The sequence below is a fragment of the Lontra canadensis genome, unplaced genomic scaffold (genome assembly GCF_010015895.1).
Source record: "Lontra canadensis isolate GAN:19392208 unplaced genomic scaffold, GSC_riverotter_1.0 scaffold28, whole genome shotgun sequence".
NCBI lineage: Eukaryota > Metazoa > Chordata > Mammalia > Carnivora > Mustelidae > Lontra > Lontra canadensis.
Genome location: NW_022631022.1, coordinates 5,044,489 through 5,066,956, shown reverse-complemented (window position 1 = coordinate 5,066,956; position 22,468 = coordinate 5,044,489). Strand labels below are relative to the sequence as shown.

The 22,468-nt window shown below is 38.1% G+C and overlaps 1 protein-coding gene across 10 annotated transcripts in view; it reads right to left on the bottom strand.

The window, feature by feature from the left end:
* The window catches only part of HERC1 (HECT and RLD domain containing E3 ubiquitin protein ligase family member 1), a 185,838-nt gene extending 164,681 nt beyond the window's left edge, over positions 1 to 21,157 (bottom strand). For 9 of the 10 annotated variants that reach the window (XM_032864756.1, XM_032864764.1, XM_032864759.1 and 6 more), the window contains exon 1: positions 21,053 to 21,157. The gene's annotated coding sequence lies outside the window, so the exon portion shown is untranslated. Of the gene's footprint in view, positions 1 to 4,100; positions 4,195 to 21,052 lie in introns of all 10 variants that reach the window. The other variant, XM_032864757.1, reaches the window with a different exon arrangement.
* Between the last annotated feature and the right edge of the window lie 1,311 nt (positions 21,158 to 22,468).

The window sequence follows — 22,468 nt, the reverse complement described above, 5'->3', positions numbered from 1 at the left end:
TTTAACCTGAATATACGATCTTTTTTTTTTTTTAAGATTTTTTTTTTTTTTAATTTGACAGACAGATCTCAAGTAGGCAGAGAGGCAGGCAGAGAGAGAGGAGGAAGAGGAGGCAGGCTCCCTGCTGAGCAGAGAGCCTGATGCGGGACTCGATCCCAGGACCCCGAGATCATGACCTGAGGCGAAGGTAGAGGCTTTAACCACTGAGCCACCCAGGCGCCCCCTGAATATACAATCTTAAAGAAACAATCAGTTAATTCAGATTGTAGGGCATTATATAAGACAAATGGCTTAGACTCTTCACTAAAGTTAATGTCACTTAAAAAAAAGGCAGAGGATGGTTCTAGATTAAAAGAGACTAAAGAGAAATAAAATCTAAAAGCAATATACCAATGTGACTGCATCTGATCAGAAAAAAAAAAAGTTACAAAAAATACTTCATATCAGATGATAATGAATTCAGGTTATTTTCCTTAGGTGTGACAAAGGTATGAAGCTGTGCTGAAGAATGTCCTTATTTTTAAGAGACATATACTCGAAGTATGCAGAAAAAGTATCTTGGTGACTATAACCTCCTCTCACTTAAAACAAAGTGTGTGTATATGTGTGTTTGTTAAGAGAAAAGAAAAAAGCAAGTGCAGCAAAATGTTACAATGTTTGAAACAAGGTGAAAAGTACATGGGTGTTTACTGTACTATTCTTCAACTTTTCCACAGATTTAAGAAATTTAAAAAAAAAATCTGGGGAGGAACTGATCAGGAACAACAGCCCCAGTGACATAAAGAAGAAAGAAAAAAGATTATCTTTTACCAAAAAAGTATACAATAGAGTTAAATAATGAGTATTATTTTTCCATAATTAACCATGTCCCTCCTGATGGAGCATATGTAATAAACTCATTTACTTCCAGGAGTATCCGTAGCAAGCAAATCTCATTTTTAATTTCCTTACTACATAAATCATTTTTCTTTAAGCAATTACAGTGATATATCTCTATAAATTCAAGAGTTAGATTTGAACTCTTACTCAAAAAGCAGAAAAAAAAAAAAACTCCCATAAATAATAACACTAAGTTGCCTATTTTTCCTAAAAGGAAAATAAAAGCAAGACAGCAAGATGACAAGTTTACTTCAGTATGTGCTTTATACAAACTGCACAAAAGGAAGCTAAAAGGTAGGGAATAGCTTGGGCTCAAAAAAAAAAAAAAAAGAAAGAAAAGAGAAGGCATAACTTTCCGTCTCTTTAATCTTCAACCCACATAGTCATTGTTTTAAAACAGTATGAATTCCTATATCTAGGCAAAACTCTATTACAACATGACTGGATGTAAATTACAGCAGGGAAAATCCACATAACAAAATTGATTTAGAAATGAGTTTAGCTATCTGAATATGTGTTATGTCTTAAGAATTCACTTATAAACAAAACAATGAAGTCACACTATGAAGACCTGACTCAGAAGGAAATGGAAAGAAAGCTTGTCTTATTCCTCATCTTCAATCCTTCTTCCCTCCTAAAAATCTCTCAGACTGACAGAAAATACAAGAATTTGAAAATAAGTCCATCCCTGTGGAACTAACCCAGCTGTAAGCTTATTATACATATACTTCTGTATATGTATATCTATATTTTCATAATAAGTTTTTAAGATTTTTTAATGGGAAAAAAATTTTAATGAGGGACGCCTGGGTACCTCAGTTGGTTAAGCGTCTGCCTTCGGCTCAGGTCATGATCCCAGGGTCCTGGGATCAAGCCTTACATCAGGTTCCCTGCTCAGTGGGGAATCCACTTCTCCATGTCTCTGCCCTTCCCCCAACTCAGGTTTGCTCACACATTCTCTAATAAATAAAATACTGTTAAAAAATTTTTCTTTTAAATTTTAATGAAATACTTAAGCTCAAGTCTAACAAACATGTAAAGGACCTAAATGCTAAAAATTACAAGACACAGAGATGAAAGAAATCGAAGGAGATCTAAATAAATGGAGAAATATACTATGTTCCTAGATTGGAAGACTACATATGCAAATATCAGTTCTCCTCCAAATTGATCTACAGATTTAATGCAATACTATAGATAAGCTTATTTTTTTAAGATTATATTTTTTTTAATGTAATCTCTACCCCCAACATGGGGCTCAAAATCACGACCCGATATCAAGAGTTCCATGCTCTACTGACTGACCCAGCCAGCCACCCCTAGACAAGCTTATTTTAAAACTATATAGAAAGGAAAAGATCCTAGCATAGCTAAAATTATAAGTATTACCATCAACTTAGAACCAACAAGAAAATACTGAGAGATGTAAATAAAATATAACCCAACCCTCAAAAAGAAAAGTATTTTTAAAATAAGACCACCCCCAAAATCTGCTTGGGCAAAGAGAGTGATTAACAAAGCAAATTACTAGATGCCATCAATAATACAGAAAGCAAGGTCTGCTGCAGAACTGACTTCAAGTACAAAAACCATTCCACAGGGGCATCTGGGTGGCTCAGTGGGTTAAAGCCTCTGCTTTCGGCTCAGGTCATGATCTCAGGGTCCTCGGATGGAGACCCATATCAGGCTCTCTGCTCAGCGGGAGCCTGCTTCCTGCCTCTCTCTCTGCCTACTCATGATCTCTGTCAAATAAATAAAATATTAAAAAAAAAATTCCACAACACAACAGACTCCTTTCCTCTCCCTACGACTCCAAAAGTGCAGATAATCAGATGGTTTTATACACATCCACTCATACACACTAAAAGAGCCCATATAATAAAATGCTCCAAAAGAGCCATGCTTTATTCTTCTTAATGCTTACCTGACCATTAAGGTCTGAGTTACTTATCTTTTGATCCACTATAATGTGAAAATAAGTGTCCCCCCCAAATTCTACAATAAAATGAAGCTTTATACTATTCATTGCCTCCTTCAGTTAACCTAATCCCAATCAGGATTCGCCCAGCCTTTACTAACAGGTCAGCCATGAAAGTATGTGTGTGCTATAGCTATACAGCCCAGTCTGCCCAGGATATTACCATTTTATGCCAGTCGTCCTGCATGCACCCTTTTACCATGGTAGAGGCAAAAGACCAAGTATCTATAGTCTCTTTAAGAATACAGTATTTCAAGTTATAAAACAGTATGTACAGAATTTTGAAAAAAAAAAAAAAAAAAACTCCCTAGATGTATAAATAGATGTAGAAAAAAAATCTGGAGAACTACACATTAGAATTTAACAGTGGTTAATCTGCAGAGTTGAACGATTTTTACCTTTTGCTTTGTATTTCCCTATGCTGTCTAAAAAAAAATTTTTTTTACAATTGCATATATTACCTTTTATACTTAGAATTATTTCTACTCGTTAAAATGCAGCTTTCTTTCTGATCGAAATCCTCATTTTAAAAGCACACTCTATTAATTAATATATTTTATTCATCAAAAACTGAGGCAATGTGATATATATGTGTATATACATATATGTATATATATATATGCACACACTCGTGCACACACACAAATATACTGTAGGACACTTTAGCTTTTAAGGTGCAGAATATCTAATGAGGAATTTGAGAGGCGGGATGGGGGGTCCTGGGGGCAGGGAAGTAAAAAATGAAACAAGATGGGACCAGGCAGGGAGACAAACCTTAAGAGACTCTTCATCTCAAGAAACAAACTGAGGGTGCTGGGGGGTAGGGGAGAGGGATGGGGCGGCTGGGTGATAGACACTGGGGAGGGTATGTGCTATGGTGAGCACTATGAATTGTGTAAGACTAATGATTCACAGACCTGTACCCCTGAAACAAATAATATATTGTTACTAAAAAAATGCAGAAAATCCAAATTCAAGAACCCATCTTACTGTAGAAAATATAGTACCTACCTCCCTTTCAGAGTTGTTTAGAGAATCAAAAAAAGGATCCATGTGAAAGTACTTTAATGCAATACACTAATGTGCACTATTATTATAACTACAAGCACATGAAAAACTAAACTCATATTTTGTATCTAAAGTAAAGGAGTCTTACTGGAGTTCCAATTCCCTTCTGGTATTAACAGTGTCCTCTTAGCTCAGTCTTCTACCTACATCTAATCTATGTCTTTGGCAAGTATACCTTTTTTATGGATAATCGTTTCCAGGTTTCCACGTTTTCTATCTTCACTAGGACAGAGCCAGCTCTCCAATTCTTCTCTTATGGCTCTGATTGCCTGAAAGTGAAAGAAAATATGTCTGTTCCCTCCAAACAGATGTTAAAATCTTCTTTTAATCTGATTTCTATCTTATGATCTGCCATATGTTGCAATATAGAGTAGTGGGTAGGCACATGGACTCTGAAGCCAGACTACCTAGGTTCAGAACCAGGTTCTGCTGTGTCACCAACTCTGCAATGTAACCTTGAATTTGTGAGCCTCAATTTGCTCATCTGTAAAACTGAGATAACAACAATACATCAGTGCATAAAGTTGTTAAACAGTGGTAAAAACAGTGCCTGACATATAGTAAATATTATATATGACTTAAATCCTTTTCTAATACTGCTTCTCTAAAAGTATAATGCTTACAGGCTAAGATAAAACAAGCAACCAACATATGTCTTCTGCTTTTTTCTTACTGAAAAGTGTCTTCTTTTTTTTTTTTTTTAAGATTTTATTTATTTAATTGACAGACAGAGATCATATAGTAGGCAGAGAGGCAGGCAGAGAGAGGGGGGAAGCAGGCTCCCTGCTGAGCAGAGAGCCCGATTCCAGGACCCTGAGATCATGACCTGAGCCGAAGACAGTGGCTTAACCCACTGAGCCATCCAGGCGCCCCTGAAAAGTATCTTCTTATTTACGTACCAAAATGTCTCCACTAACTGTAGTCAAGTCATACACACTCATCACCATCAGCCATTTTTCTTTATTCTTTGTTCAAATCCTTTAAGACAACATTTTCCAAAATTTGTTTCCTTTAGAAAATTTGTTTCACTTGTTCTTCACGATATTCTGAGGTGGGGGAAAAAAGGTTCAGTGATCAAATAAATTTGGAAAAGGCTGTGTTAATGTTAAACAGATTTCTTTTACATATTAATATGTCTATTACATTCCAAGAGAGCATAAAGTGCACAATGTTCACCAAATTTATCTGACCCCAAAACCCTTTTGTCAAGGAGCCACATTAGGAAATGCTGCTTCTCCAGTTCTTTACAACTTTTAATACAAAATATTCTATGTTATATAAACTCAACATGTTTAAAATTTCAAACACAAGGTCTGTTCTCAAATTCCTGCTGTGAAATCTGGCTCAAGAAACCAGTAATTGCTGCCCTTCCCAAAGCTATTTGAAATTTCTGAATATGAACACTGACTTCTAAAAAGAAAGACACCAATGGCCAGCTAGCTACACATGCTAAGTCATAAGATATTACTCACGATGCCATGTTAATTTATTTATTGGCCGAACATCCTTTAAACAAAGTCTAATTATTCACTAAGTAGTCTCTGAATTTTCAATAATAAAGACTTGTACTCTCCCCTTAAAGGAGTCACACCACAGAACATTGTCAATCATCCCAGAACCAGTTTGAGCATAAATACAATGCCCTAAATAAACAATCTATATTGCTGAAAACTATCCAAAGAACACCACTTAATACATGAAAAAGAAACAACAGAATTTCACTATTTTGCAATCCCTGATCAATTAATAAATCTAAACAATTAATAAATCGAACATCCAAAGAGATAATAAAACCTTATGAACCTTATGAAATAAAAAAAACCTTATGAACCTCCTGAAACACAAACCACTCCTATGAAGTATTCCTACAATAAGAACGAAACTCTGACAAATCTATCAATTTACAGGAAATCAGCAGACAAAATAACATATTAAATGACATTACAGAAATGCAATCAGCAAAATGAGACCATGGGAAACTTCTCAAAGCCAAGAAAAGAGAGCCTCTTTTAACAAAAAACTTTAAAGAAGAAAAAGAAATATATATACACACACATATATATAAACACACATACAAGTATTTATGTAAAATAACCAGAAAGGGGCGCCTGGGTGGCTCAATGGGTTAAGGCCTCTGCCTTCGGCTCAGGTCATGATCCCAGGGTCCTCGGATCGAGCCCCGCACTGGGCTCTCAGCTCGGCGGGAAGCCTGCTTCCTCCTCTCTCTCTGCCTGCCTCTCTGCCTACTTGTGATCTCTGTCTGTCAAATAAATAAATAAAAGCTTTAAAAAATAAAATAAAATAACCAGAAAAATATGAAACCTGATTACATTTTTGGTGATATTAATAACCTGCTATAAATTTATTTTGGTATAATAATGGTATTTGGCTTATTTTATGAAAAGAGAGAGTCTTAGAAATCCAAACTGAAATACCTGAAATTTACAAATTAAAAATATGTCTATGCTTAGGAATTGGTTCAAGAGAGTCCAAGGATTGGGGGTGCAGTGGTAGTGAATAGAAATACAGAGGAAACAAGACTGCCTATAATTCCTGAAGCTCAGTTATGAGGACATGGAAGCTCTTTATACTATTCTTTCTGTTTTATATTAACATGTTTAAAATACTTTGTAACAAAAGTTTGTTGTTTTTTTTTTTAATGCTGTCTGGGAATTGAATTACCTGCCTAGGACTGCAAATAGTGTCTACATATTCCCACAACAGACTAATGCACAGTCAGGCATTAGTGAATATAAATTTTCCATGATCAAATTATATTTATAAAGTACTAGAAGAAGTCATTTGACATGAATTTCACTAACACTCATCTCTTCAATAATGACTATTCTTTGCAAGCCTGTTTCTAGATAACCAATTTATGGCTATGAAAAAAATATAGTGTTTCAGTATACTCTAGTTTTTATTTATTAAATAAAGCAACAGTCACAAAAAATTTGCAGACAATATTGCAGAGTCATCACTCTCTCTAGTCCTAGTGGCCTATGGTACTTCTGGAATTTATCATTAGCAGACTTATTGCATAAGTGCACCAGTTCACTGAGCTCCAAAAGAACCAGTTTTATCTTGTGTACGAAAACCCTTTCCTGCCTTCCTACTCTGAAATAAAGAGCCAAACCAACAGATGGCACACCAAGAGGTAGGGGGTGGTGATAAGGAGGCAGTTATAAGAGAGCACCAGGGAAAAAGAAAATAACAGAGAACTGAAAGATAAAAGAATTTAAGAATACAAAATATTCAGCAATTCCTTAGATTTTTGTAGATCAGAGTCACATTCTATCACTCAACTATTTTAAAGTGAACTGATTCTGTCAATTGGCATCTCACTTTATTCTCTTTTACAGTGTACCTTTAAGGGTTCTGAAAAGTCCCTCTTAATATCTCAGACCAATTTAAGTTAACCAAAACAATTCAAACTATTTCCAAAACAAACAAGGGAAACAGGAGACCTACTGAACTTTTATCAGCATTTCACTACTGCTATACATTCACATCAGCCTTTTCAGAAGCTACCAAACTTTTTTTTTACCTCTAAAAAGTAAAGCACTCCACCTCTATCCTAATCTACAATACAGTCAAAAAAAGCATCAACATTACTGCAGTCTAAGTGGTAGAAGGTTTTCATTAAAACATTAGTTTAAAAAACATTACAAGAGGGTTGCAATTAGAATTATAGCTTTAAACATTTCTTTTTTTTTTTTTAAGATTTTATTTATTTATTTGACAGAGATCACAAGGAAGCAGAGAGGCAGGCAGAGAGAGGAAGGGAAGCAGACTCCCTGTGCTGAGCAGAGAGCCGGATGTGGGGCTCGATCCCAGGACCCTGGGATCATGACCTGAGCCAAAGGCAAAGGCTTTAACCCACTGAGCCACCCAGACGCCCCTAAATTACATTTCTTAAAAACAGCTAGGCTTTCAGTATAACATTAAGAACATGCCAATTACAACAGGCCACCTTTGCCCATTCATCATGCCAAGTTATCTTCTGCTTCCAGATTAAGCAATTTCTAATCACCTACTTAAGAGATCAAGCCCAGTAACACCATACAATGCAAAAGTCCAGGGGCACCTGGATGGCTGAGTCAGTCAGCAGCTTCCTTCAACTCAGGTCACAATCCCAGGATCCTGGGATTGCGCTCTACGTAGGGCTCCCTGCTCAGCGGGAAGTCTGCTTCTCCCTCTCCCCACCCCATCCCGTTCACTTGTGCTCGCTCTCAAATAAATAAAACTTTTAAAAAAAATGCAGAAGTCCACCACTCACACATACACTGGCAGTTTTGCAAAGAAATAGCAACTTCCTTTATGACTAGAGAACCTAATAAAAGAAGGTCTAGCAATTAGAGGTTATTCAAAGGCTCATTCCTCAAAGCTACCTCTTCTCCTTGTGGAAGCTTGTCAAATATCAGAATTATCTACCCTGTCTTTCTCACAGAGGTATTATAAAGATCAACTGAGAAAATGGTTACCAACGTACTTTGCAAACTAGAAGCCATATACACTACACAAATATATATGTGTGTAGACATAGGTACACACACACACACACAAATGTAAGTCATTACTATTTCCCTACCTGATTGTACTCTAGACAGTTTACAGACTAAACCTGTTCCTTAATATCATTAAGTTTCAAGGTCTATCAAGAAAAATTTCATATCCCAGGGCATAAAGATTTACTAATATTTACCTTCCTATGGCAATATCCAATCCTTATAACAATTATTGTTCTCTTCTAACATCTATTTCCCCTCTTTGGCAGAACAGAACTAGAAACATTCTTTTTTTTTTTTTTAAGATTTTTTTTTTTAATTTATTTGATAGAGATCACAAGTATGCAGAGAGGCAGGCAGAGTTGGGGGAAGCAGGCTCCCCACCAAGCAGAGAGCCCAATTTGGGGCTCGATCCCAAGACCCTGGGATCATGACCTGAGCCGAAGGCAGAGGGTTAACCTACTGAGCCACACAGGTGCCCCTTGACCTAGAAACATTCTTTAAGAATTCAAAGCAACATGTGGCACCTAAACTCAGTCTGTCACAATGAGTTCCTCAACACCTATGTAGAATGATCTTGCCCAAATATTAGTTGGATAGGATTTTATTTTATTTTTCTTAAAGATTCATTTATTTGGGGCGCCTGGGTGGCTCAGTGGGTTAAGCCGCTGCCTTCGGCTCAGGTCATGATCTCAGGGTCCTGGGATCGAGTCCCATATCGGGCTCTCTGCTCGGCAGGGAGCCTGCTTCCCTCTCTCTCTCTCTCTCTCTCTCTCTGCCTGCCTCTCTGTCTACTTGTGATCTCTCTCTGTCAAATAAATAAATAAAATCTTTAAAAAAAAAAAAAAGATTCATTTATTTGAGAGAGAGAACATGTGCACACACATAGCAGGGGAACAGGCAGAAGGAAGAAGGGGGGGAGGGGGGAAAGAGAGAGAGAGAAAATCTTAAGCAGATTCCCTGCTGAATGCAGAGCCCCATCAGGGTTCGATTTCATGACCCTGAGATCATGACCTGAGATGAAATCAAAGAGTCTGATGCTCAATGGACTGCGCCACCCAGGTACCTCAGTGGGACAGAATTTTAGATCAGCCAAAACCATCACATTGAGGTTTGCCATTTCCAGACTCTGCCCCCAACAGTTCTGCCAATACCTCCCTTTGTTACAGAATTCTAATTCATGTTCCCATCACCTGCTAGCTGTGCGATCTTGTGCTACTTAACCTCTCTGTACTTCAATTTCCTTCTCTGCAAAATAAACAGGTTAAATGAGGCTTATTCTTTTTTTAAAGTTCTGTTTAGCTCTAAGACTATAGGGTTTGTTTTTTTAAGATTTTATTTATTTATTTGATGGACAGAGAAATCACAAGTAGACAGAGAAACAGGCAGAGAGAGAGAGAGAGGAAAACAGGCTCCCTGCCGAGCAGAAAGCGCTATGCGGGGCTCCATCCTGGGACCCTGAGATCATGACCTGAGCTGAAGGCAGAGGCTTAACCCACTGAGCCACCCAGGTGCCCCAAAATGTGGTTTAAATAATTGACAATTCAACCATATCAGAGAAAGATAATTATCATATGATCTCACTCTTATGTGGAATTTAAGAAACAAAACAGAGGATCATAAGGGAAGAGAGGAAAAAATAAAACAACAAAATCAGAGAGGAATACAAACCGTAAGAAACTCTTAATAATAGGAAACAAACTGAGGGTTGCTGGAGGAAAGGGGGTGGGGGTAGGGGTAACCGGGTGATGGACATTATGGAGGGCACATGATGTAATGAGTACTGAGTGTTACATAAGACTGATGAATCAAAAAAAAGAAAAAAGATAAAAGAAAAAGACTGATGAATCAATGAGCTCTACCTCTGAAACCAATAATACACTACATGTTAATTAATTCAATAAACAAATAAATAAATAACAGAAAAAAGTACTTAGAATAATACCTGGTGCACAGTAAACATTCAATAAATGTTACCCAGTATTATTCCTTTATATGTACATCTGTCTACTCCACCACACCACCTTCACTAAATTACATAAATCTATCATTCTCCATCATTTATTTCTTCTTTTTAAAAGAATGAACAATGTTGAGGGACACCTGGGTGGCTTAGTTGGTTGCACGACTGCCTTCGGCTCAGGTCATGATCCTGGAGTCCCGGGATCGAGTCCCGCATCGGGCTCCCAGCTCCATGGGGAGTCTGTTTCTCCCTCTAACCTTCTCCTTGCTCATGCTCTCTCTCACTGTCTCTCTCTCAAATAAATAAATAAAATCTTTAAAAAATAAATAAATAAATAAATAAAATAAAAGAATGAACAATGTTGAGAAAACAGAAACTATGACCATATTTCATTACATATGATTGGATACTTGATTGTATAAGAAAATTCAACGATATCGTCTATAAAAGACACTTCTGCTTTTCAATTATATTAACACATAGACAATATAATCTTTCTAGTTCTAGATTAGGTTATCCTATATTTCTAATACTATCAGTAAAGCTGCTTACTTGAATTGTATCACATAAAACTGCCCATTGCCCATGACCCAACAATTTTACGGTATAGTGACTAACACCACAAAAGGTCTTAAAACATGGCAAAACTTAAAAGAGCTTCTAAAAATGCTGCTATAGTCTAAGGAAAAAACAAAACAAAACACTTGGACAACAACAATGTATATCCCCAAAATCAAAATCCATAGACTTTAAATCAAGAGTTTAAAGTGAGAACAAATAGCTTGCCAGAGTAGGAGGAAATATTACTATTCTATTAACATCACTACCATTATATTTAGAGAACAAGCCAACACTGCAAGAACCACAAGAGCTGAACTCCAAGTTAATTTTTTATATATTATTTAGCACAGCCTATGCACAATTACATGCTCTTGACAATGTTATAAATTCTAAATCTTAACATTTCATATGTGAGAAACCAATGCAAAAAAATTCATGCTGTTTAACTGATTAACAGTTCTCCTTCAGGGACGTCTGGGTGGCTCAGTCAATCCAGCACCAGACTCTGATTTTGTCTCAGGTCATGATCTCAGGATCGTGAGAACAAGCCCCACATCCAGCTCTGTGAGGGACGTGGAACCTGCTTGGGATCCTCTCTCTCCCTCCTTTCCTACCTACCCCCCCATCCCCCCTCCCCCGGTTTGTGTTCATTTCCTCTCTCTAAAATAAATAAATCTTTAAAAAGAAACATGGTTCTCCATTTGGCACAAAACATTACAAAGGCAGAATTATTTAATCTAATATAGAGAAAATTTTACTCCATGGTCAAGTTCCTAGAGCTACATTCCTGGCTTACTATGTACCAGGGACTTTTAGAAGCACTGGAATGAGTAAAACATATAGGTTCAAGCTCTCGTGGAGTTTACATTCTAGTGAGGAAGACAAATAATAAACAAGTAGACAAGTCATTAAATTTTAGGAAGCACAAATGCAAAAAAAATAAAGCAAAAGAGACAAGGAGAGCGGAGGGAAGATGATCACTAATTTTTATAGTGTGATGACTGACGATTTCTCTGAAGAGGTAAACTCTGAGAACTCTTCTTTAAGCAAACACTTGAATGATGGGAGGGAGGAAACAGTGCAAAGACCTGAAGGAAGAGCACTATAAGCCGAGCAAGAATACCAAGCCCTGGAAATGTTCCTGTTGTGAACAAAGAATCATAAGGAGTTCAGTGTAGCAGGAAAGGAATGAACAGAGAGATAGGCAGGGATTAAATACAACATGTAGTGCCTTGTAAACCAACACCAGGAATTTGGTTGTTACTTTAATTGTAGAAGGAAATCATTGTAAAGTACTAAACAGAGGAGTGGTCTATCTGATTGACAGTTAAAAAGATCATTCTAGCTACAAGTGGAGAATAGACTGTCAGAGACCAAATGAGAAAGGAGGAAAACCAGTTAAAGACACCATGGAGGGGCGCCTGGGTGCCTCAGTGGGTTAAAGTCTCTGCCTTCGGCTCAGGTCATGGTCCCGGGGTTCTGGGATCGAGCCCCACATCGGGCTCTCTGCTCGGCGGAGAGCCTGCTTCCTCCTCTCTCTCTGCCTGCTTCTCTGCCTACTTGTGATCTCTGTATGTCAAATAAATAAATAAAATCTTTAAAAAATAATAAAAATAAATAAAATTTTAAAAAGACACCATTGGAATTACCTAAGTAGGAGATAATGGTGGTTTAGACCAAAGTTATAAGGTAAAGACAACCACAATATATGATCAGATTAGAAAGATAGTCAAAAGATAAAGTCAAGAGGTTTTGCTGATGGGCTTGTTTAGGGTATAAAGAAATGAGAAAAATCACAACTGATACCTAGGCTTTTGACCCGAGTGACTAGTGGAATGGTCCAGCCATTACTAACAGCTGACTCAGGGAAATAATGAGGGCAGAAATCACACCTTCTTTATTGTACAAATTTAGTTTGAGATGCCTACTAGTCAATGAAGTATGAAATAAGCAGATGAACTATAATACTGGACCTCAGGGAAGGGGTCTGGGCTGAAGACATATATGTGGAAGTCAACCAGCAAAGAGAGTTTTTAAAGCCACAGAAATGGATAAAGGTAGATTGGAAAGATTTAATTCTCACATCAGGCCTATGATGTAGCAACTATTATTATTCTCATTTTTACAGGTCAAGAAGCTAAGAGACTAAGATTTGTCCAACATCCCTCTGCTAGCAAGTGGGAGAGTTAGGAAAAAAACAAACGGATCTGACTACAATGACTTTCTCAACTGAAGTTCATCATCTAGACCACAGAACTTGAATACTGGAGTGAGTATCTTCTCAATTCTCCCAAGGATGGTACATACCTAGTGCCATTCTAGGTGCACTGGAGAGAACTTAATTCTTTATATACAGTGATTGTCCAAATGTCCCAGGGCATTTACTTCTTTCACGGAACCCCAGCTGAGAAAAAAGACTTTACTATTACTCTATACTACTACTACTTCCACTACTAGGAATCCTTTAAAATGAGAAAGAGATTAGTGAACAATGTAAATTACCACCCTCTGACTTTTCATGGCCTTCTCTTTTGTAACCAGTAAAATCTAGTGTCATTTGAGGTTTGTATAGCAACAAAAGCAATTTTATTTTAAAACTACATGACCTCTGCTGGTTCCATTCACAATCAGCACTCAGCATCTTTTCTTAAAAACACCAGTTCATCAGAAAACTACGAGAATATAAGCTCCTCTGGTGCAAGATTTTTTTGTTTTCATACAGACCTATCAAATCACTACATTCTATACCAGAAACTAACATAATATCATGTACCAACTATACTTAATGAAATTCTTTAAGAAATCTTTGTTTTTTTCATTAATGTGTCCCCAGACTTGGAAGAGTATTCTTTCTGGGAAAGAACCTAAATTTCCAGCTGGGCAGAACTTGCTACCTTTTAAGATGCGGATGTTTTTCATGTTGCCTTAGTATCTGGGTCCCACTAAAATCTGGTAAGATTATCCCCAATCCAGAACTGTAAACTTTCATTTCATCCTTAAGATTAACCTTCTTTCTTATGGAAATATGAAAGGTTCCAGACATTGCCATTACTGATTAAATAACTACCATACCATGATTTCAATATGTACTGTGTGTACTATTGAAAGTAACTAGCATATAATATGAACCAAAACTACTATATCACACATACTCTGGAGAAAAGAATATTCTCCTTACAACTTCAGTTGTCCTTTGTTAAACTCCAGAAGTATTTCAGTGCATGGGTATTATGAATCAATGTAGCAACTCCTATGAATGCAAAAAGTTTCAATGAGCAATCCTGGCTAGATCAGAAATGCATACATTGATTTCACCTGCACATAACAACCTACAACTATCAGTGTAATATTAATGGACAATTTATTTCATTTTCAAGCTATAAGAACCTACCAATGACAGGCATTAAGAGCCCCTACACAATAGGTTCAGGTCACTGAAATGACTACAGAGCATTTTTAAAAAATCAGTCACCTCCCACAAATAAATAAATAAATAAATATAAATGACACAACACATTCTCTGTTGGTGAGGTTATGGGGGAAATAGATATTCTTATACATTACCAGTGGGAACGCAAGTGAGTACACTTCTGTAATATCTAACCCAACTATATACAGTAGTTCCCCCTTATCCAAAGGGGTATGTTCCAAGATCCCCAGTGGATGCCTGATAATACCAAATCCTATATATAGTATGTTTTTTCCTACAGATACCCACCCATTATAAAGTTTAATTTATAAATTAAGCAGAGTAAGAGATTAACAACAACAATAATAAAATTGGATAATTATAACAATATAAATGACCCTTGAACAATGCAGGGGTGGGGGCACCAATACCCCATGCAGTTGAAAATTTGCACGTAACTTTTAACTATCCAAAAACTTAACTACTAAAAGCCTACTGTTAACCAGAAGCCTTACTGATAACATAAACAGTCAATTAACACATATTTTGGACATGGTATGTATTATATATTGTATTCTTACAATAAAGTAAGCTAGAGAAAAGAAAATGTTACTAGAAAATCATAAGGAAGAGAAAATACATTTACAGTATTGTGTGGACTTAGGCAGTTCAAACCCATGTTGTTCAAAGGTCAACTATATACTGTAATAAAAGTTATCTGAGGGGGGCCTGGCTGGCTCAGGCATGAAACTCTTCATCTCAAGGTCATGAGTTCAAGCCCCACTTTGGATGTGGAGCCTACTTAAAAAAAAAAAAAAAAAAAAGTTATGTGAATGTGGTCTCTCAAAATATTTTATTATACTGTACTCAATCTTATGATGATGTGAGATAAGATCTCACATTGCATGATGAGATCAGTGAGGTGAATGATTTAGGCACTGAGATGTAGCATTAGGCTACCAGTAGGAGGAGGATCATCTGCTCTGACCACTGTTGACCACCAGTAAGTGAAACTATAGAAAGAGAAACTATAGACATAGAGGGACTCCTGCATGCTCAACTTTTGACCCAGAAATCCCACTTAGAGAAATCTACCTTGAAGATATACCTCTAACAATACGTATGGACAGGTCAGTTATTGCAATACTGTTTATAACTGCAAAATACAGGAAATTACCTAAATGTACATACATAGAAGAATGGTTGAATAAATTAGGAAAGATCCACAGAGTGGAGTGCTGTACAGCTGTAAAAAAGAAGGAAGACTATCTATCTATCAAGAAGAATAAACTAATTTGGAGTGATTTCCAGGACATCCAGTGATTTCCAATAAGTAAAAAAATTAAAGTGCAAAAGAATATCTATAAGATGCTACTCCTCATATAAGAAATAAAGGAAAAAGCAAACAGTTGTGCAGTTCCTCAGAAAGTTAAACACAGAGTTACCATACAACCCAGCAATTCCATGCCTAGGTATATACCCAAGGAACTGAAAATACACATCCACACAAAAACTTGTACATGAATGTTCATAGCAATATTATTCACTGTAGCCAAAAAATGGAAAACCAAATGTCCATCAAATGATGAATGCATGAATAAAATGTGATATATGCATATACTGGAGTATAACTCAGCCAAAAAAAGAAATGGAGTATGGATACATGCTCCATGGATGAACACTAAAACATTATGCTAAGTGAAAGAAGTCAGGCATAAAAGTCAACATATTATATGATTCCATTTACATGAAATGTTCAGAATAGACAAATTCATACAAACATGAAGCAGATTAGTGGTTAACCTGGGCTAAGGAAGGTGGAAGGGGAAATGACTGCTAATGCACACAGGGTTTCTTTCTGGAGTGGTAAAAATATTCTTGAATTAGTGGTAATGGCTGCACAATCATGTGAATACACAAAAAAAATCAATGAATTGGTACAGTTTAGAAGGGAAAGTTTTGTGGTATGTGAACTGTATCTCAATTAAAATTGTGGTATGTGAACTGTATCTCAATTAAAATTGTATGAGAGGGGCGCCTGGTTGAGAGGGGTTGAAACCTCTGCCTTCGGCTCAGGTCATGATCCCGAGGTCCTGGGATCGAGCCCCGCATCGGACTCTCAGCTCAGCAGGGAGCCTGCTTCCTCCTCTCTCTCTGCCTGCCTCTCTGCCTACTTGTGATCTCTGTCAAATAAATTAATTTAATTAAATTAATAAATAAAATAAAATTGTATGAGAAAAAAAGAAAGGAATATAACAAAACACAACAATCTGTTCATTTGTGCAAAAGAAATAATAGAAGGATTAACCAAAAAACCGAAGAGACTAGTTACCTAAAGGGTAAAAAAACAGATGAGGAAAAGGGGATGAAGGTGGGAATCAAGTAGTAGGAATAAGAAGTGACATTTCTCTGACTATATCACTTTACATAGTAGTATTTAGTCATGGTAATGTTTCATATACCTAAATAAATAAATAATCAAATCTACCAGGATTAAGGGGTAACCCAAAATGGAATACAAAGAGTAAGAAAAGAACCAAACTGCATTATAGATGAATAACATAACTCTAAAGGGAATGTTTTGGAAAAATGAACTAACCCAAATAACTTAGGAAAATAATATATTGACTAGATACCATGAGGTTAAAGACCAAAAAAAAAAAAAAACCTGTACTCTAATTAGAAAAATATGTTTCTCATAAGGGTAATGGGTTAGCAATCAGTAACTACTTGATGTGCACTATAAAAGTGAACAAATGGGATATAATCTATTATCTATATGATCTAGTGTCTACAGACAACGAGATCCAGGTTTTCACTATTAGAAAAAGTGATACAAATAAGAAGTCAGTAAAGGTTAGAATGAACCTTGTGGTGTCATACTAGACTAGAAGCTATCAATATGAACTCTATATATTTAATATATATAGAAAGATAAATATATAAATAAATGTGTGTGTGCTCACTTGTATGTGTGGGAGGGTTGGTATTTATACCTGTATTTCCTAGCACTGTCCTCTGAGGGCCTACGTGCAATGACACCCCAGTGAGTACACCTAGCAGCCAGATCTTGATTTAAATTCTATTCTCCAATAGAGTTCCTTAGACAAGCTGTTGATTCTAGGACTGGTACAAGGAAAGATACAATATGAGCAAGAAATAGCCTGATACCAGAATATAAGGAACTGTCCAAAAGAGAGTGAAGGCCAACTTGAAAAGGCTCTTAATGACCAAAGCTGGAATAAGTTGAGAATAAAAAAATACTATTGGGTTACAACATGTAGAATAAAACAAATACCCATGAGATTATAATTACATAAATAAGTAACTGAATAAACAAATGAGGAAGAGGTATCTCTTCCTAACAGAAAAATTCCAATAATATGTTTTTAAAAATAGAGGAAAACATAAATCACCATTAGGTAAACACCACAGTAACTGCTGCAGACAAGATCTATCAAGACATGCTAAAATCAGCAGGAGAAAGTCTGAGGAGAAACAGTATATCTGCATAGTCTCAAAGTATCTTCCCTATGATATGTATCAAAAGAAGAATAGTAACTTTACAGTGGAAAACAAAGTAAAGGTCACCTTAACAAAGTAATCAAGGTTAAAACATCACTAGCAGTAAGACATACCAACACCACATACCCTCTAAAATGATGCACTGAGGACACATCATGTGTGGTTTTCTTGCAAACATACATAACTTCGACCTAATCGTAGGGAAAACATCAGACAAACCCAAAATGAGAAAAAGTCTACAAATTAATTGACAGTACGCATCAAAAATGTCAAGATCATGAAAGACAAGGACAAACTAAGGGATATCACAGATTGGAGGAAACAAGAATACCACAACTAAACGCACTGAAGTAGGTTGTGGAACAGAAAAAAGACTTAAGGGGTAAAACTTGTGAAACTGCAATAAAGTCTGTAGTTTAGTTAACATCCTGGTTTTGATCATTGTACTATGGTTATGGTATCAACATCAGGAGATGATGTAGAAGAATATTATATAGGAACTCTCTGTACTATCTTTGCAACATTTCTGTAAGTCTAACATTATTTCAAAATAAACAGTTGAAAATAAATAAAATCCATCACTTGATCATCTTACCCAACTGTCATATTTCCTTGCTCAGGGATCTAATCTGTAATTTAATATTCTATTAATTTAGAGGGCCCAGTAACAGCAGAAAAAACTAAAATCATAAAAATCATATCTGGCATCTAAAAAATAAATTAGCTACTTTATGTTCCCTTACAGTTTCTTTTAGTCAAAAAAATTTGCTAGCTATTGTGACTCTACTCTGCAAACTTCTTTTTAAGTGATGTGACCAATTTAATTTGTTTTCAACATCATGATAATCTGCAGTATGTGCCCATAACAATTTCATTTGTCTGTTAAGCCAAAGTCTTATTTACAATTTAAAAAATTCTCTTTAACAGGTTATAGTAAATTTTTTAGTTATTACAAAGTTGTCCAACTATGGAATTCAAAATGTTTCACAAGTCAATTTGCTTTTATCCTAACACAAACTTCTTGCCACACACCAAACCACAATGTCTTCATTATTGTTATTTTACTGAAAATCTGAATTTTAAAAGATCAACTGTTTAATATATTGAGTCTCTCTTTTTTCTTTTTTAATACTAAGAAGGGAGTAATTTTGTCTTTTGCTTGAGACATTAGAATTTGACTGCTATTTATTATTTACATCCTCTACTAACCAATCCAGCCCAATCAAGAACATAGTCTTTGAAATTCCTTTAATTAAATAGGATTTGCAGAAAATGTTTATATTAATAAACAAAGTGACCCATTTACATTTGCTTTCTCCTCATGCACCACCAGGATGTCTGCATTGGGAGTGGAATACATGACCAGCAAATAAATGGGAAAGTGTCACGTATGAACAGCACGACTAGAAATTTAAGAAGCAAGGTGATAAGAGAAACTTAGGAAAGGCAAAATTCATAAGAGTTTAGAATTACAAAAGGCCTTAATAGGCCATCTAATCCATTCCAATGACAACCCAAGAAAAATGACACTATCCTATTTTTTAAAGCTGCCAGATTTCTAACCTCTCTAGATGTTTCATTCTGTAATATATAATCCTGTCATATAATTTGGGAGAAATATTACAAAACTATTCTTTGCCCTACCTAATGCTTTCTTTACTAAAATAATACATTTTAACTCACTTGAGAGATAAACCCATGTATAGGTGCATATGTTTGCATACATATAAACAGACACCTAAGACACTCAATTTTGCTTGTAAAAACTCACACCACAGAAACCTACATAATCAAAGGCAGGTATCCATCCCACCCCAAACACAAAGGCACTATAACAAAGTGTCACATAACGATGCTGGTCTAAAAATAACCAATGGAAATCAATGTTACAAAACCTTAAGGTAACAGGTTTCTTCCCACTGTGAATAATCATAGTTTGCCTTCCACAAACACTGCTCCCTTTCAGCGCCCACCACAGGAAAAACTAAAAACACTTATGTATTACATACAAGCGGATAATAATTTTTTAACTTTTTATTTTTAAAACCATTTATCTAACAATCATTTTGGAAGAGAGTCCAAGGAAAGAGAGATGGCAGAGTACAGCCAGTGTTAATGAACAAGTAACCACTTTTAATCAAGTGAGCCAAAGTAACTCAAATAAAACAAATCATTTTGAAACATACATAGAACGGGGAAGTCCCAATCAACAATGAGCCAAGGACTATCTGAAAAAATTAAGTGTCTGTTAGGAAACACACCAAAATGGTAACCATGAAATGCTATCTCTGGAAATGGAATTACAAGAATGAGTTCAGATTTGGTATTTCTTTAATTCTGATTATCCATATTTTCTACTAACTACAGACATTATTTTAAAAGTAAGGCAAATCTGTCCCTGCTCACAGCTCGCTGGGTTGGACAGCGTTTCTTTTACATAACCTCCTGGGAAAGGTGGTACCAGCTCCGGTCCTCGTGTCTCCCAAGAATCTACCACTCATCACAGAAAAGGTTTCACCATGTTGCCTGGGACAGCTCTTGTCATCATCATCCTCATCTTACCCACAGGCTAAACAATGCATCTCGTCTCCCCTTCCGGGTAGCACAGGCTTTACAAATTGTTATTTTACCCAGGCAGGTGAGGTAATTTGGAGAAAGATTTACCTGATGATGAGTTGCCCCCACCCAAAAGCAGAGGAAAGGATAAAGACACGTCGTCCCAATCTCCACCCCTCAAAAGGTGGTCGGCTACGGGAGGGCACGCGGGTCGCGGCTCTCCCGCAAGAGTCGGGCCGCTACCCCCCGACCCTAGCCCCAGCCAGGGAGGGAGCCTCGTTAGCGGATAAAGGGATGGGGGAGAAGGTCAGAGACCCAACCCCCGAGGAGCAAGTACAGCAAGCCGGCGGAGGGGCGGGTCCCTCTACCCCTTCGGGCGAGCGGCTCGGCTTCTAAGGGGGCTCTGTAGGCGCTCAGGCTGCGGGAGGCCTTTGAGGCCCGAGGCCCCGCACCGCGCCGGGAGGGTTCTCTCAGGCCTCTGCCTGCCGCCCACCAAGGACCCCGGCGGCCCCCCGCTCGGCCGCGGCCCGGGAACAGCCCTGGCCGGCCTTGCCTGGCCCGTGGAGCGCACGCACAGGCGACCAGGAGGGCAGAAGAGGCGTTACCATTCGCGACTCCGGAGCTGGCGGGGGTGGGGCGCGGCTCCGGCGACCCGAGCCCGGCTCGGCAGCGGCTGCGGCGGCCGCGTCCTTTATTTTTGCTGCAGCAGCAGCGACTTGTCAAAGGGAAAGACGTAAGAGGCGGCGGCCGCGGCAGCAGGCAAGTCTCGCGGGATTTGGGCGAAACTCTCGCGCAGTCTTGATCGCTCGCCCCGCCCCCCCCAGGCCGCGCGCGGGAGGCAAGAAGGGCTGGGGGAGGAGCGCCGGAGCTGGGTTGCGGGAGGAGGGGGAAAGGGAAGGAGAATTAATGGCGGGGGTTGGGAGGGGGGTGTTGTTGACTTAGATTCTAGGGAAGTCCCGCCACCGCACCGTCCTCACCTTTCAGCCCTTGCGGCGTCCAGACAGACCCGTCCGTCCGCGGGGGGCCGGACTCCGCTTATGAGGCACAATTGGAGACGTTTCACAAAGGCCGGTGAGGAGTTAGGGGCCATCCGGGGCTCCCGGTTTTCCCCGTAGTGGGCGAAGAAGACCCCCGCCTCCCGCAGTCCTGATGCTGCCGAACGAAGCGACGCTTGGAAAAGCTGGCAGCAGAAGCGGGGCGGCCACACCCCTTTATCTCGGACGCACGCCGGGTGCTGTGCGTCCGTTTATCTCCCTTCACAACCGGCCCTAGACTTCTGGTCTGTCAAGTACAATCATATAAAAGCGTTTCACTTGACACACTTCTATCTTACTCGTGTCTTTGCTCTGCAGGACTGCTAGAACCCTGCAGATGCTGGGGCCTGCCACCCCTCCGAGGAACACCAAGGTAAATTGCCGTTTAGGTGACTTACATCCATGATCATGACCCGGACCTTCCCGAAGAAGTCCTGAGAAGGGTGGGAACTCTAACTGGCTTGGTCATCACAGTATGCGCAGCTCCTAACACTGGTCTAGGTGCTCGTTAAATGATTGAAAGAATATTCCTGTCTTCTCCCTTCTGTATCTTTTCTTAGTTCTGGACTCCCACATTTCTAGCCATCTTCCTGATGTCCATCGTTAAATATATTCTACTGAGTTACTGTGTAACTGAGTGAGGATCTAGAGCCGGTCTCTGCCCTCCACAAGCTCACAATCTAACTGGGGGCATAGGAGGAGTCCACAACGTCCAAGCCATGTATGTGTCATTCATGTAAAAATTATGATACAGGCAGAAGAGGGAGGGCTTGCCAGTGGTTAAATTGGACATAGATGATGCAGTTTAGCCCAAGCCCAGTATCAGACAGAGGTGAGAATTCTGGAGTTCCACTTAAGTGGTACATGACCTTGGGCACGTTGCTTGATCTCCCTAAACCTCTGTACTTATCTGTTAACTTATAATGTTAGTTCTTATTATCACAGGGTTCCTGTAAAATATATGTAAAGTTCCTGGCGCATACTAAT